The sequence below is a fragment of the Papio anubis genome, chromosome 5 (genome assembly GCF_008728515.1).
Source record: "Papio anubis isolate 15944 chromosome 5, Panubis1.0, whole genome shotgun sequence".
NCBI lineage: Eukaryota > Metazoa > Chordata > Mammalia > Primates > Cercopithecidae > Papio > Papio anubis.
Window position 1 is genome coordinate 40,042,346 of NC_044980.1, and position 17,224 is coordinate 40,059,569.

A 17,224-nucleotide genomic window follows, 5' to 3' on the forward strand; every position below is an offset into this window, starting at 1 on the left:
ACTCACATCCACAGAAAATAATCATTTGTAAGGTGAGGTCTCAAAAAAAGAGGGGACAATTACTTTTCAAATATTTTTTTAAAAGAGAGGGCAGATAACAGAAAATAAACCTATATACATTCCACAGTTGTGCCCCTGCGTCTGGTATGAGATCCTGGCATCTTGAAGCCATTGACTTCACAGCCACACCCCTTCTCTCCTCCCCCTTTTCTCCTCTTGCTTTCTCTGAGATGCTGTAGAAATATCTCAGATCCACAGGGACTTGCTACAGGTAAAAATACAAGGGAGAGAAGTGTGGAGTGATTTTCACCACATTATACAAGTAAATGCAGGAAACAGAAATTTCATTTTCACTAGAATGTATGTATGACTGATCATTTTTGTGGGTAAAGTTGTGCTCACAGAATATAGTTTTGGTAAACCTGCCATCGATAGGAGGATAACGTTTTATTTCCTTCGGGCAATCTCCTACTTAAACATGAAAATTTTCTTAAGCAGATTATTTGGAAAAGATAACTCAATAAGAGCAACATGTAGGCCTATTTTTTTCCTAAGAAATATCCTGAATTAACCTTTTAAAAACCTAGACTGAAAGCTCAACTTCCCCCAGACACAGGTTTCTGTTTCCAGAATTGTGTTGGTCCTCCTCTGTCCCCTCCTCTGCCAGCATGTGCATTAGGGTAGTGATGTCATATTTGTATTCATCAGTATGCCCACTGTTGCCTCTTCCAGGGCATGGAGGGTAGCACAGTGAAAGGAATACATATAATGAGATTCGATAAAGACTGAAATGAGACAAGTTTCTAATCTAAATTTTTGCCAGTTTCCTGTTCTTCACAGTATGAGAGACTTGCTCATACTCACACTTAATCTATTCTTTTACTTGAAGATTTACAACACCCTTCTCTATGCTCTCCAAGTCACTCATGTGTGTTTAATTACGTTATTCTTTCCTAGTTTGATGTGGTTCTTGGTCTCCTGTGCTGCTTTCCTTCATTTGACTGACTGACAAACTAACTCACTCTTTCATTGACAAAGTAAAAGCAATTCCAACAGCAATGAAAATAGGTCATGCAAATTAAAATGTCAACTAAGATTCAGTAGGCAGGCATGAATGGCCATCTTCCACAAGACCTGGTCTCATCGCTGAGTGCTCAGGGTCTAAAACTGACTCCACAATGAACTTGAATTCCTGTTCCATGGCAAGTATAAGGCATGAGATTTTGTTAATCATTCTTATTAAGAAAAATTAATCTGGTCAGTCTAATTGGTTCCTAAAAGAATTTAATACAATACAATAAAATAAATATATAAAAAAAACACTGGGCACATATTTCTTCAAACTCCAGAGAGTATTTCAAGATTGCAGGTAGAGTATTCTGCATATCCCCTGGAGCATACTAGGTTCTCGACTTCAGGTGGAGTCACTTTCTATATGATAATAGGATTGTTATATTTAGTCTTTACAGTAAATACAAAAGTATTGATAATGAAAAAGTGATTTTATTTAACCAAGCTTGAAAAGTGGTTTTGATAGCATCTTAAAATCAGGTGCGATGAAAAAAAGTTATAATATGGAAGGGCCAGGCTGAAGAGTAAGTTAAAATCAATTCTGAGTCGAATAAGGCACAGCTAGGTAGATATCTGTTTTTAAGAAACTTTATCTGATAACAATTTATCTATATTATACTATTTGGACATTCAATGAACTGAGGTAGAAACTCTGTGGAAATGATGAGGCATAAGATCTAGATTCTATTCTAAAAATTCTTGAGTTATAAGCTACTTTGAAAAAAAAACAATAAACTAGCATATAAGACAAAATATAAAAGCAAACTTGTGGGAAGAGTCACAGATCTCTCTATTGGTCAGAAGCAGAAAAGGTTTCTTCTCATAGCAAAAACCTACACATTACCTAGGAAGGTTAAATAATTCTACCTAACTTAAGCTAAAGCTTCAAGGAGTCTGTCTATCCTCTGCCTCGTGTTTCACTTCCTATTTCCATCCTCAAACCAATCTTACTCCCTTGACCCTCTTGCTGGACAGACCATATCTCCTCTTCCAACTTTACCATCCAGAAGTTAGTGGATAACAGAGTAAAAAAAAACTCCTATCTGAGATTAAATTTGCAGCCTAGTATAGAAGGTGAGTGTCACAGAATCTGAGACAGCACATGGAGATAAGCATATAGGAAGTTTATTAGGGAATGTTCCCAGGACCGACACCTGTGAGAAGGGAGAAGGAAGAACTATTGGAATGAGGGAGAACGTGGGCTGTGGTGTGTTCAAATGGAGACCCCAGCCAACCACATGGGAAGCTCCCCATTTAACTGATAATCCTTAAGAGTTGCCTCAAGCTGGGTCAAGAGACCCAGGCTGTTACATGCTCAAGGCAACCTAGTCAGTAGAGCAACTTGACCTGAGAAAAGGATGTAACCTTGGGGATGGTTAGCTCTCTTTGGCCACACAATCATGAAATATAACAGAGAGCACTCCATAACCAGGAGAATCAGTTTTTCAGTGCTGGAAGGGAGATCAGTGTGGCAATAGCCAGCTTCCACCTCAGTTACACATTTTTTCCATTTAAGTTTTCCAAAGTCAGTTGGCATTTTTAGAGTTGTCCTTTCTCATTTTATGTACATAATCAATATGTCTCCTGATTAATATTATACTAGTCAATTGTAAGTTAACAAAATTACTGTAACTTTGTAGATGATGAAACTTGAAAGCATCAAATTAATCATTATGTTCATACATATTTTTTTAAAACAAAATGGCTCTTCCTTCCCTCTTGCCCAGCTGTTCTCAAGTAATTTACAGTTCATAAAAGTCTAGTGGAGATTTAAAAAAAACAATGCACAGATGTCTCTCTGATTTCCTTTATTGTGTTCCTCTGGGAAATGTTAGAGAAATCGCTCCTTAGCTTTCTCTGAGTTTGTTGAGGAAGTTGATAGTAATGGAAACGAAAAATTGTGTGCAAACAAAAAGCAATCCTATTTTTCTCATCAGATAAAGTGTTTGGAGGTGCTACGTGAAGATGCCATCAGAAGTTGGACTTCTAGAAAATGGTTTCACAGATAATTTAACTGGACCACACAAGCAACCATTTGTTTCACAGAACATGCAGAAATATGATAGTAGCTGGCTGAGTTTCTCACTTAATAACTTTATTCATTCACCAGCAAACTTCTGCATACCCAGTAAGAATCTTGGAGATGAAGTAGTAAACCCAACTGATACAACTCTTGCAGAATTGTATCTTGGAGAGTGCAGAAGAGTGAGGGTAAATAAACATTTTAAACAAGAGAACACAATAAATTGCAAAGTGTCATAGAAGAATAAGCAGGACTTCTAATATGAGCTAAGGAATCCTGATAGGTTTCTAATATGAACCAGTATGAATTAAGGAATTATTGTAGGTTTCCAAAAGGAAGTGATGTTTAAGTTAAAACTCCGAGTTCAAATAGGTCAGGGAAAACAGATCTAAGTAAAGGGGACGACATGAGCAGAGGTTCAGAGAAAAAAAAATGTTATGCTTGAGAAAACAATCAAAAGAACATTGTATGTTACAGAAAAATAGTAAGAGGGGAGGAGTTGAAGGTCAAGAAAGGGGATAGAAGGACCAAATCATGGATGACACTATAAATCACATTTGAAAGCCTGGACTTCATTGTGATGACACAGAAAACTCATTGAAAGAGTTAAAGTGGAGAAATAAATAAATAATTTAATTTTATAAAAATAACTTTAGTGGCGATGTGGAGAGTAGACTGAGGGGGAGCAAGACTGTGGGCAGTAACCAGGAAAAGAGGAAAGAGATGATGGACTTTACTAGGATAGCAGAGATGGACATGGAGTAATGGTTATATTTAAGAGATATTCAGCAACTAGAATCATCAGACCTTAATGACTAATTCAATGATGAAGGGAAAGATAGGAGGAGTCAGGGAGCACTCCTAGGTCTCTGATTTGGGCAGTTTGAAACAGATCTTTGCCGTTTACTGTGTCCAAAAAGGCTGGAAGGAGAAAAGAATCAGGATGCTGAAGAGCTCACTTTTGCACATTTGAGACTGACATACCTTTGAGCCACTGGGGAATAGAGATTCAGTAGCAACTGGACTTTGCTTTGGGGGCTCCCAGTGTTACAGATGCACATTAAAGTCATGTGAAAGAACGAGATTGCCCAGGAAAAGTTTGAAGACCAAAAGGGTTGGAAACTTAGGACAGAGCCACAAGGAAAATCAATGTTTTAGGGTTGGATAGTGAAAAAAGTCACAGATGCATCTGAGAAAGAGCATAAAAGAGGTAGAAAGAAAACAAGGTGAATTTGTCTAGCAGAAATTGTTCACTGAGCACCAATGTGCTTACTTTTCTTTCTAGACTGTATTTCCCAGCCTCCCAGGCAGTTAGGTATTGCTATACAATTGAATCCTAACTAATGGAATGAGAGCAATAGTGATAAATACCACTCTCAAAGCTGATACATAAGATCTTCTCATAACAATTTCTCTCTTCTCCATCTAGTTAGTTCATGTCAGCCTCCAAAAGAAGCCAGAAAACTCCCCCATCCCCTGGGGAAAAACACTATTGGACTTAACAGGAGTGAGAAATAAATTTTTATTATATTAAACCACCAAGTGCAGACACCTTCACATACACAATGTTAAATCACAGAAGCCAAGATAAGAGACTGTTTCAAAAAGGAGTATTCAGCAATGTCAAAAGTCTGCTTAGAAGTCAAACAACTACTGAAAAGAGTCTCTTACACTTAGCATGGTCTTGCATGTATCAATATTTAATTCAGAGGTTTCCTCTTCTGCAACTAAAGATTTTAGGATAAACCTAAACGTATCTACAATCTTGATGGTAGTGTTTGTTTTAAGGCTATTTCTGCACTCATAAATCAATTTGACTATCTTGAGAACCTTTGGGTATAGGTTGTTTACAATGTCATTTTCCAGTCAAACAAGGCCTCTGACATTGGTTGCACAATTGAACTTCGATTTGTTCAGTTGGTCCTCAGTCTTTAACTGACTAAGTAGATTATTTGACTCTCTTAATTTGTATTAAGACACAAAACTTGTCCAGTCCGAAAAAAAACTTGGGATCTATAGTAATTAATCAGCCAATGGCTTTTTTTGCCTGGCAGCAACAACTATACCTATTGTAAATTCTCTGGATTTTCTAAATCAGTGATTTAAACCCAAATTTTATGCACACAAAATTTTAGTGTGTGTAAAAGCCATATGAACCTTGTTAAAAATGTTGAGGTAGGCCGAGCCCAGGGGCTCACGCCTGTAATCCCAGGCTGAGGATTACTTTGGGAGGCAGAGGCAGGTGGATCACAAGATCAGGAGATCAAGACCATCCTGGCTAACACGGTGAAACCCCATCTCTACTAAAAATACAAAAAATTAGCCGGACATGGTGGCCTGTGCCTGTAGCCCCAGCTACTTGGGAGGCCAAGGCAAGAGAATCACTTGAACCTGGGAGGTGGAAACTGTAATGAGCCAATATCAGCTACTGTATTCCAGCCTGGGCGACAGAGTGAGACTCTGTTTCAAAAAAAAAAAAAAAGTTCAGGTCTAGACCTCCACATGCACATATTGTAACTTAGTAAATAGGACTCTGGTTTAAGAATTTATTTTTTTTTAACAAGCACTTCAGGTGATTCTGATAGACATAACCCTTAGCCTACATTTTGCTAAACACTAATCTGTAACTACTGGGATGCCTTAAAGTTCAAATTTGTTCTCAAAAGAAGACTGTAGCTAACCCTCAGGTTCTTGGCAGTATAACTAATACTCAGGTACTTGGCACCAAATGGAAAATATAAAAATAAATCAGAAAAGTGTTTTGTTACAAAGAATGGAAGGGAGAATTGTAAAATACAATGTCATACTTTTCTTTCTTTATAAATTTACATGCATTATTTTCTTATTTTTATGCATTCTCACTTCATTATGAAATGTCAAATAAAATGGTAATTCAATGATGGAATTTTCTCTTTCCAGAGTCCCAGAATACAATCAGAGAGATATGGTAAACTCCTGTCATTCTTTGTTGCATTATGAACTCATTATGGAAACAAGAATGGTTTTCAATAATCTTCAGGTTCACAGAAAGGCAGCTTAGAATAATATGACCTTCCACATTCTGCTTGCTGGCGTTGGAAGCCTGCACCATAGACAGCTCACGCAGTTCACACACAATGCCTATTTACCATTAAAATTTTATTTACTCACATTAAATCAATTTCTGAAAAAATTTCTTTACAAGCAGCAATTTCCCATGTAAAGATGTAAGCAAGTGAGCCTTTTAGAAGATTATATACAAGAGATTTATGGGTTCTCCATATTCCATGTCTGGCCTGACTTTGTGCTGGGCCAATCTCAGTAGGTAATCTAACTTAGGAGTTTAAAAGGAAGGAAGAGAGGGAGGGAGGAAAGGCAGTTGCAATTAATTAACTCTAAGTTACCATAATAACCAGTTTTAGAGATATAAATTTGTGCAATCACTGTAGTTCATCACATATAAGATTACTTCATATGGAATATCTACTGACAACTTGATGAAAAGTTTGAAAAGAGGAATACGTACCTCATTGAGTTAAAAACAAAATGGCTTGCGCATTTAAACATATGTGGCAAAACTTAAAAACCAGTTTTCATCAGGTGACGTTGTATGCTACCTTCTACATGATAGCCTCATTCTAATGAAACCTTATTTCCCTGCAAACTCACCTTTTAAGAGAGCCTTCCCATGGGCATAACTTAAAGAATAGGACCTCCTCCTCCTACCCATCCAGATTCACATCCTTTTAAAACACTCATTTTTTGCTGTTCATTTATTCTTCTTTGCCTTATTTTGCCCATTTGTAAAAAAGAAGATAGTAATAGAACCAACCTCATTAAATTGTTCTGAGGATTAAACGAGTTAATGTATATAAAATATTTTGAAAAATGGTATTTAGTAAGGGTTAAGCAAATGTTTAAGAAAAATTCTCAGCACAGGTGTTTCTGCCATATCACTATATATATATATGCATTCTCACATTTTTCAAAATCATACATTAAACATAATAGGGTTCATGGAGAAAAACAGTGTTAAAAACAGATCCTTCAAAACATACAGCACTTTTTGACCAGGGCACAAACAAAAGGAATAACAATCCTAAAGCAAATACTAGCAGAGTTAAATCTCCACTTGCCTTTGCCCTAGAACCTGAATCAGTTTACCCACTAGTGTCTAAAGCTTTCTTCTTGGAAATGGAGGCCTTTTAAAACAGTAGCTTTCTAGATCCTTGAGGAATCACCACACTGTCTTCCACAATGGTTGAACTAGTTTACAGTCCCACCAACAGTGTAAGAGTGTTCCTATTTCTCCACATCCTTTCCAGTACCTGTTGTTTCCGGACTTTTTAATGATCACCATTCTAACTGGTGTGAGATGGTATCTCATTGTGGTTTTGATTTGCATTTCTCTGATGGCCAGTGATGATGAGCATTTTTCATGTGTCTGTTGGCTGCATAAATGTCTTCTTTTGAGAAGTGTCTGTTCATGTCCTTTGCCTACTTTTTGATGGGTTTGGTTGTTTGTTTTTTTTTTTTTCCTTGTAAATTTGTTTGAGTTCTTTGTAGGTTCTGGATATTAGCCCTTTGTCAGATGAGTACATTGCAAAAATTTTATCCCATTCTATAGGTCGCCTGTTCACTCTGTTGGTAGTTTCTTTTGCTGTGCAGAATTTCTTTAGTTTAATTAGATCCCATTTGTCAATTTTGGCTTTTGTTGCCATTGCTTTTGGTGTTTTAGACATGAAGTCCTTGCCCATGCCTACGTCCTGAATGGTATTACCTAGGTTTTTTTCTAGGGTTTTTATGGTTTTAGGTCTAACATTTAGGTCTCTAATCCATCTTGAATTAATTTTTGTATAAGGTATAAGGAAGGGATCCACTTTCAGCTTTCTACTTATGGCTAGCCAGTTTTTCCAGCACCATTTATTAAATAGGGAATCCTTTCCCCATTTCTTGTTTTTGTCAGATTTGTCAAAGATCAGATGGTTGTAGATGTGTGCTTTATTTCTGAGGGCTCTGTTCTGTTCCGTTGGTCTATATCTCTGTTTTGGTACCAGTACCATGCTGTTTTGGTTACTGTAACCTTGTAGTATAGTTTGAAGTCAGGTAGCATGATGCCTCCAGTTTTGTTCTTTGGCTTAGGATTGTCTTGGTAATGCGGGGTCTTTTTTGGTTCCATATGAACTTTAAAGTAGTTTTTTCCAATTCTGTGAAGAAAGTCATTGGTAGCTTAATGGGGATGGCATTGAATATATATATAAATTACCTTGGGCAGTATGGCCATTTTCACAATATTGATTCTTCCTATCCATGAGCATGGTATGTTCTTCCATTTGTTTGTGTCCTCTTTTATTTCATTGAACAGTGGTTTGTAGTTCTCCTTGAAGAGGTCCTTCACACCCCTTGTAAGCTGGATTCCTAGGTTTTTTATTCTCTTTGAAGCAATTGTGAATGGAAGTTCATTCATGATTTGGCTCTCTGTTTGTCTGTTATTGGTGTATAAGAATATTAGTGACTTTCGCACATTGATTTTGTATCCTGAGACTTTGCTGAAGTTGCTTATCAGCTTAAGGAGATTTTGGACTGAGATGATGGGGTTTTCTAAATATACAATCATGTCATCTGCATACCGGAACAATTTGACTTCCTCTTTTCCTAATTGAATACCCTTTATTTCTTTCTCTTGTCTGACTGCCCTGGCCAGAACTTCCAACACTATGTTGAATAGCAGTGGTGACAGAGGGCATCCCTGTCTTGTGCCAGTTTTCAAGGGGAATGCTTCCAGTTTTTGCCCATTCAGTATGATATTGACCCAGCCATCCCATTACTGGGTATATACCCAAAGGATTATAAATCATGCTGCTATAAAGACACATGCACACATATGTTTATTGTGGCACTATTCACAATAGGAAAGACTTGGAACCAACTCAAATGTCCATCAATGATGGGCTAGATTAAGAAAATGTGGCACATATACACCATGGAATACTATGCAGCCATAAAAAAGATGAGTTCATGTCCTTTGTAGGGACATGGATGCAGCTGGAAACCATCATTCTCAGCAAACTATCTCAAGAACAGAAAACCAAACACCGTGTGTTCTCACTCATAGGTAGGAATTGAACAATGAGAACACTTGGACACAGGAAGGGGAACAACACACACTGGGGCCTATTGGAAGTGGGGGAAGGGGGGAATTAGGAGCAAAACCTAATGAAAATGATGAGTTAATGGGTACAGCACACCAACATGGCACATGTATACATATGTAACAAACCTGCATGTTGTGCACATGTACCCTAGAACTTAAAGTATAATAAAAAAAGAAAAAATAAGTAAAATAAAATATATATAATAAAATACATATAATAATAATATATAAATAATAAATATATAAAAAATAATATAATAAGATAGTATCAGGATACCCATCCTCTGGCGATTTACCATGTAATTTGAGAAATACATCGTGTAAAAGAAACAATGCCTGTATGTATTGTACAAATGCCAAGAAAAGGCAGAAATAGAATAGTTCATGGGAAAAGCAATGACTTACCTTCCCTTCTGAAGTCTCAGGAATTTCAGAATATACACCAATGAGTTTTCATGGCTGCATATAAGATTTTTATACTGGCAATCACTATGAGGCTGTCTCAAAAATTCCATCCTATTTGGGGTAATTTATCTGTGCTCATGGTAACAGATAAGATGTTATATAAATGCTGAACAACTTCAGAAAAGTGGAAATATGACAAGTGTAGTCTCTCAGGAAGGTCTTCAAAATTCAACTGCTGAACTTCAATGTACAAAAAACCTGCAACTCCAGAATTATAGAATGTGTCATTTACTCAGAAAAATAAAGCCTGGGCTTTAGTATACTTAAAAAAAAAAAAAAAAAAAAGATTTGCTTTAATACAGGCCAGTTACATCTAAAATAAAAATGTGATTCAGGAATGTATTTTGTTGTTCTTGTCATTTTGTTTTAACACAGGGAAATGTCTTTCCAGGTTCTAATTTTCACTTATACTACCCTCAGATAGTTTAGCACAATGGACAGCACAGCAGCTCTTAAGGCCATTAACCAGCTGCTATCTTGGACTAAACAGAAGACATTTTGAGATGTTTCAACTTTTTTTTTAAGATCTGCAAATATCATTACAGTTTTATTTTATTTAACTGTGAGGAAACTTACCCTTGATCATGTCAAATGATGAACATACTGGGAAAGTCATGTTTGGTTCAATTTGTCTGCCCTGTTATGCTAACATAATTCCCTTAATTACCAATTGCGTGTGAGTTAATTTTCATTTTAAAATACATGTTGTAGCAAACAGACTGTAGATGTCATTTTTAAAATCCAGAAGATTTCAGAATTGCGGTTTAGTAATCAGTATCTTATAGGTTCAATTCCCTCCCAATGGTCTTTTTAAAAGTGAGTAACTTTTGACTAGCCAAATTATTAAAAGCTAACAAACCCTGATGAGTTAGAAGTTTGGAATAGTGTGTGCACTGGTGCACCCTGGTGGTAAGCAAAGGGCAGTCAGACTCCACGGACTTGGCTAATACATCAACTAGGGAAAGCAGCTCCGTGGTTTCAAGTGCCATTATATCTCAGCCAGTAATAAACAAATAAAACTCAACTCTGATCTTCCTCAGAGGACATTCTTTTGTTGTTGTTGTTGTTGTTTTCCTTCCTTTGGTCATTGCTCGTTGCTTAATTTTTTCCCCCTTTTTCTAATTTCTTCTTCTAAACTGTATTGGAAAAGAAGTAAAGATTTCTACTGTTGCTCTAAAGTCAAGAACTGGTTTTCTCAAAGATTTTAGACCTTGGATCCTTTGAAGGGTGGAGGTGATACGACAATAGGCAGCGGGTCTCAAGCAGCTTTTGGACCCCCTTAAAGATACCTGCTGCTCCCATGGATTACTTGTTACACCCGTTCTTCCTGCTCTTCAGTATCACCAGAAAAAAGAGAATCCAAGGACAGCTGTGGATAAGGCATCAACAACTATCCCATCAACAAGAAATGTCTTGTTATATTTTAGGCATTTGTTCTACTAGATACGCAACCATAGCCTACATGAAGCACCCTCCAGAACCACAGTCTGAAGATCCCAAGGGTAGGAAAATCACAATGCAAAACCTAGCTTACTTCACTCCAACTTTTCCCAGCCTCATGCTACACTATTTTCCTTAAAAACGTGAAGTTTTCTGAGGTACCATGTCCAATATTTCAATATATGAACACTACTTACACTAAAGTGAGGACTTGCTGAGTTTTATTGGTTTGTTTTGGTTTTTGTTTTTAAATTAGAGATGAGATCTCACTATGTTGCCCAGGCTGGTCTTAAACTCCTGGCCTCAAGCAAACCATTACACCAAGCAGCCCTTGCTGAGTTTTAAGTAGATTAAGTCAATGGAACATTACCAGCATTAGCTGTGATCATTGATAAAAGAGAAAGCAACATATCTCAGAAGAATGGAGAGCTCAAATCATTCCTCAAATTAGGAGGACTTGAGTGGAAGAAAGGAAAGGCCAGCCCATCATAACATACTTATAGAGAGGTGGCCCATTTGAACGTGCTTTGAATTTCCTCATCCTTGCAGCCATTCCCCATTACCTCAGTCAATAGGAAATCATCAGTATACATTATACTTTATTTGCCTTATTTCACAGACACTCCACGTAGACTCAGAGATCCTAATGGTAGTGTCTGGATTCTCACATCAGCTTACCTGAGAAGCATCGTTTCTGAAGTCAGAAATAACTGTCAGAGCCAATAGATGAAACCAAGTCCCCATCTGGCTGATGTCTCTGCTACCTTTGGCCTGTCTAATCTCACACCCTTCCCCCAGATATGATCTTCTGCTCATGGATGTTTTAACAGCTCTGTCTCGCTCTAATTTTTACTCTGATCCCATGGTTCTTCATTTCTGCCTTTCTCAGCATATCAGTTCCATTTTCCTATCCACAGACTCAGCAAGGCTATAGCACTTCTGCTGCCCACTTGCTTGTGGTCCTGGCTTGCCATGACTCCAGAACTGATCTCATGCCTACATAACCATTCAATTCAGTATACTGTATGGCCAGGTACAGTCATTGACCTCATCTATAAGGCAAATGCCCAAAAAGGAGAAACTGCTTGATCACATTCAAGCCAAAAGACGGACTAGCTGCAGGCCAGGTCTAATCAGTGGGAAGTGGTGGTGGGCGTGCTACCCATTTAGTAGGCCCCATAGGGAGCACTGGGTAAACATTAATTGACTGTTGGTTCATAGCATGCATTCTTCACTGTTTGCCCTCAGCCCACAACTGTTGTAGTCCGTTATTTATCTCTTATTATTCCCCTGCCCTCCTGTCAATCCTTTGCTATATTCACAATGGAAGTTTCGCCATTTTCGCCTTACTTTTTCATGCTTTTACAGATGTCATTCTCTCTGCCTGAAATGCCTCTATTGTTTTTTTGTCTGCAAAATTTATGTTGCAAGACCCAACTTTACCTTCTGTGGGATAACTTCCCCTATGTTGTAGGCACTAAGTTCCCATTCACTTTTGCACTTACTTCAATTTTAGAATTATTTTACCCTTATTGTACCCAGTGACTTCAATTTTAGACTTATTTTACACTTATTGTACCCTGTGGACACTGGGTATTAATATATTTTTCTTCTGTAATAGAATTCACGTTCTTTGATGTACATGTCTATCACTTGTTAATCATATCCTTTTTTTCCAGTGCCTACAACTGTATCAGGAATTCAGGGACTCAATAAAGATTACCTGAAAGAATCCACACATAAGTGAGTGAGGAGTTTAAAATGAAAATGGAAATATTAAATCAAGGATAAGGAAAAGGGGAAGAAAGGCACTGAAACAACTTACAACAGTCATTCTTTCAGGATTCTTCTGGCCAAATAAATGCGTGTACTAAGATAAATTTTACTGCTTCAATTGGCTTCTCTATAAAAGGTAGGGCTCATTTATGGGGAAAGAAATTGATACTGTAGCTTATACACCATAAATCACATTAAAATTAACTTCCTTTCTATAAAATAAAGAAGCTAGCTATGGCTTTTCTTAATGCTGATATCCTGAACATATTCTTAACATAGCAAAGCTTGAAATTAGCATTATTAGATCTTTCTAACTTGTATTCATTTGTGATAAGAGTAGGGAGTCAGCAAAATTTTACATTTAGAAAATTAGAATTATTTTCTAATTTCCTAATTTAGAAAAATAGAAAAGTAAAATTATATACTTGTTCAATAAAGAAGTGTTCCAGTTATTTATTATCTCATAATAAACTACCCCAAAACTAAGTGATCTAAAATAATAATCTTTTATTATATCTCAAGATTTTATCTGACTTCAATTCAAGCAGGACTCAGCTGTATAATTCTTCTGCTCCTCGCGGTACTGACTGTGGTCACTTTGTGATATTTATCTAAATGAGCTGTTCTGGAGGATTCGAGGCAGCTTTCTTCGCATTCCAAGAGCCAGGGTGGGGGTGGCTGGAAGTTTGGTCTAAGATGGGCCCCTCTCTCTCCATGTAGTCTAAGTACCTCTTCAGCACTGAAGTTGAACTTTATACATGGTGGCTCTGGCCTCCAAGAGACCAAGGTGAAAGCTGTTATACTCCCAAAGGTCGGGACCAGAACTGATATAGCGTCAGTACTCTACTGGTTAAAGCAGTGGCAGGGTGGGATTCAAGGATGTGGTGGAATAAGCTTCATCTCTTGGTGAGGGAATAGCACCTAATACAGGCACAGGAGAAAGAAAGGCAGCCATCTTGGGACGGCTACCACAGTGATATAATTTTATTACTTTTAAGAACATAAGAGTAATTTGATTCATGTTTCAATCTATCAATAGTTACTGAATGTTTCTTGTGTGCCTTAGTCTCTGCTCAGAGTCCTACCTTAAAGTCCTTAGAAGGCCTGTTTTTATAAGTAAATGTTATTACTGATGAAGAAAACGTCACAATTTGGCCTTAAGAAGAAGTCAACCGTCTCTGCATCGGGTATCAGAAGAGGGAGAAGTTTCATTCTAGCTATGTGTGTAACTTTGACTAGTTTAGCAGATATTTTCAGGTTTCTGTTTCTTTATCTGTAAAGTTTATTTAACTACTCTTTATTTAGTAAACACTCTATATCTTTCTGGTGTAAGCACTGATGACACAAAGAAACATAGACGATGTCCTCAAAAGCTTTCAAGGAAGGAACACATTCACAAATAATCATGATATACAGTGATGTGTTGAACACTGAAGGTTTCTTTCATATCTGAAGTGATGTGACTCTATAAGTTTTAATTAGCTTGTAAATAATTCGTATTTACATGAATGTCTTTGAAGAACTTATTAATATTTTCTTAAGAATTTAAAATATGCATTCATACAACTTGTTTATATTATTACGTTGACCACATTTTAATCTGTTCTTAACCAGTCATAAAACTCTGGAACTGAAAGTGACTAAGAAGATAAGAGATTCAACCCTTTCTTTCATGGACAAGGAATCTGGGACACAAAGAGGCTAAGGGACTTGTTTACATTACATGGCAGGCCAGGCCAGCATGTTCTTCATCTCACAGATCTGCCTGCCAATGAAGATGTTTTGGTCCAGCATCTCTTTGCCCACTGAGGTGCTAAAACCCAGAGCCCTGTAAGTATTATTGTACTTTGTTTATCTTCTCCAAAATTCCTGTGCTATTTTAATGAAGAGAACGTCTTAATCTCTCTGCTTCACAAATTTTGGAAATTAGGCTGTGACATGTTGACATAACTTCTTTGGCCATGGAAAAAAGTCCCTAATTATATACACACTAAGCATACCACCACAAATTCTAATTCTATTTGTCCTGTAATTCCTAACTGGACATTAGCATAGAAAACACAATTGTTCACAAGCATAACAATGTCTTCATTACTCAAACCACAGTATTATCTTTATTTTTTAACACTCATAACCAACAGGACATGTACTAGAGACATGGTTTCTATGAGCTTTCTTTTCTTTCTCTGAACTTTCAGGGAGAAATATAGATTTCCAAAATATTGGTACTGGGAGGAATCCTTATGAGATTAAAGTCATTCTCTTCCAAAGGAAAGGAATGCTAGTGCTTGCCATATATCAAGGAACAGTTTCCAATCCCTCTGTGCCTCTTATTTATAAGGACGTTTTCTTCTCGAGTGATTCACTTGGTCTACAAAGGTATGCCCTGGATAATAGGTAAACATTCCACTTCTCTTTAAAAAGTAAGACAAAGGAGTGACATTTCCATTTTTGCTTCAATAATTTATTGCTAATATCAAAATTGTTTGCTCTAAAAATTCCTTGAGCCATTGTTTTCTGCCCACAGACGCTTTCCTCATATTTTTCCAATTCAAGGAATTGTTGATATTATATTTTAGTAATAAATATTTGTGCAAGCCAGATCTTCCTTTAATTTCAGCCAAGACTAGTGTAGACATGCTGTAAACCAAAGCAAAAACTCGTGGGGGATAGCCACTTATTGCAGCAGTTGTGACTACATTTGTGCTTAGTGGTTGCATATGTGGTCGTTTTGTTATTTCTCTTTATTTAGGTCTAAGAGACCATTACATCTTCCTAAGTCGTCTTCTTTTGTTCATTCTTCTTTCTGAACATTTAACTCATCTTACCATGATCTTTCTGACATCTTCTTTCTTACAAGTATCAGTACAAATCTATTAAGAGATAGAACAATATTTAGGCACCACAAATGTTTATAGGATAAAAACAAATCAACTAAGAGAAGGAGTAAATATTTCACTTTTATTCTCTGTGTACTGATGGTATATAGACATAGCTTGACTGTGCATTTTGAGTTAGATAGAAAACATTTTATTATTTAAAACATAGGATCCAAGTAAGTAGAGCTGATCTCTTTTGACCTAATCATGAAGAAAACATCTGCACGTTTTAAAAAATATCCTGATTCTGACACTTAGACACAAATGCTCTTGGATGAAACCTGGCCATTGGGGCACAGACCCCTGAGGCTCTCACTCACTCTTGTCGGTGAGATTTGCCAATATTTCCCTCTGTTACTAATGTAGCCTAAAGTCATATTTTTAAGACAGCTTTTAAAAAATTAAGCAAAAAGCTAGCCTCAAGAACATAGACAAACAGAGGTCAGACTTATCCTTTCGACAGGCTGAGAAATCTCCATTTGGTTGTGTCAGCAGGCTTAATGAAAAGACAGCAATTAAAGAAATCAAACATTGCAGTTTGGCCAGAGGAGGCAATATAGGCACCAGCACATTAGCCAACTTTTAGGCCTTACTAGGATAGAATTACACATGTTCTAATGACTTGGTTTAGTTCAACCTATGATAGGCACTTCCTGACAAATAACTTCAGAGTCTGTGCCCCTGAACCATCAATCTCATCCTGCTTTTCGGCTTTATCTAGGAGCCTAAAGTTTACTGTAACATCTTGGTTGCATCCTACTCTTCCACAGTAACATGAGGAGAAACAGAACTATCCCAATCTTTAGGTTTCAGGAGATAAATAACATAGAACAGTTCTCTTGGCTCTTTTCCTAAATAACTTTTCTTGCTGGCTCCAACTCCAATCCCATCCCCAGTACCTCAATGCCAGCCCAGGGAAGTCAGGACCACGTCACTCTGGGTCCTGTCTTCTGTCCACTACCCTCTTCATAGTATACATGGATAATATGAAAAGCTTTGAATGCTGTTCTTTTTCTATTATCTGGTCCCTAGCACAGCTGTGGTACCTCATTGGACTCTGGCCTAATGGTTTTTATGGAGTCAGATAATTATTCACAGGACTTATCTTCATTGAACACATGCTGGGGAGAAAAATAATAGCAGGATACAGGAAACATTATCTGCTTCAGATTCAAAATTGGCTTCCAACTATTTGATTCTGGTTCATGTTATGAAAGAGGAATAAATAGTTTGCTTTCTGTTGCTATTAATGCTTTTGCTGAACCCTATCCCATAACTTCACAATCATACATCAGAAAAAGCAGGTATTTCATGCTACTTATGGGTGATGGGGATGGAAATAGAACCATCTATTAATATATTGCATCCGTTGGTCCTTATTGAGACCAATGGCACCTATTTGTGCCATGATATTGAGGGAGGAGAGTACAGTCTATA

The 17,224-nt window shown here is 37.1% G+C and overlaps 1 long non-coding RNA gene across 1 annotated transcript in view; it reads left to right on the forward strand.

The window, feature by feature from the left end:
• Positions 1–15,396, forward strand: part of LOC103885051 — a 33,662-nt gene extending 18,266 nt beyond the window's left edge. Inside the window, exon 3 of the long non-coding RNA XR_002522528.2 lies at positions 14,523–15,396. This is a non-coding gene — a long non-coding RNA (uncharacterized LOC103885051). The remainder of the gene's footprint in view (positions 1–14,522) is intronic.
• Positions 15,397–17,224: the final 1,828 nt, after the last annotated feature.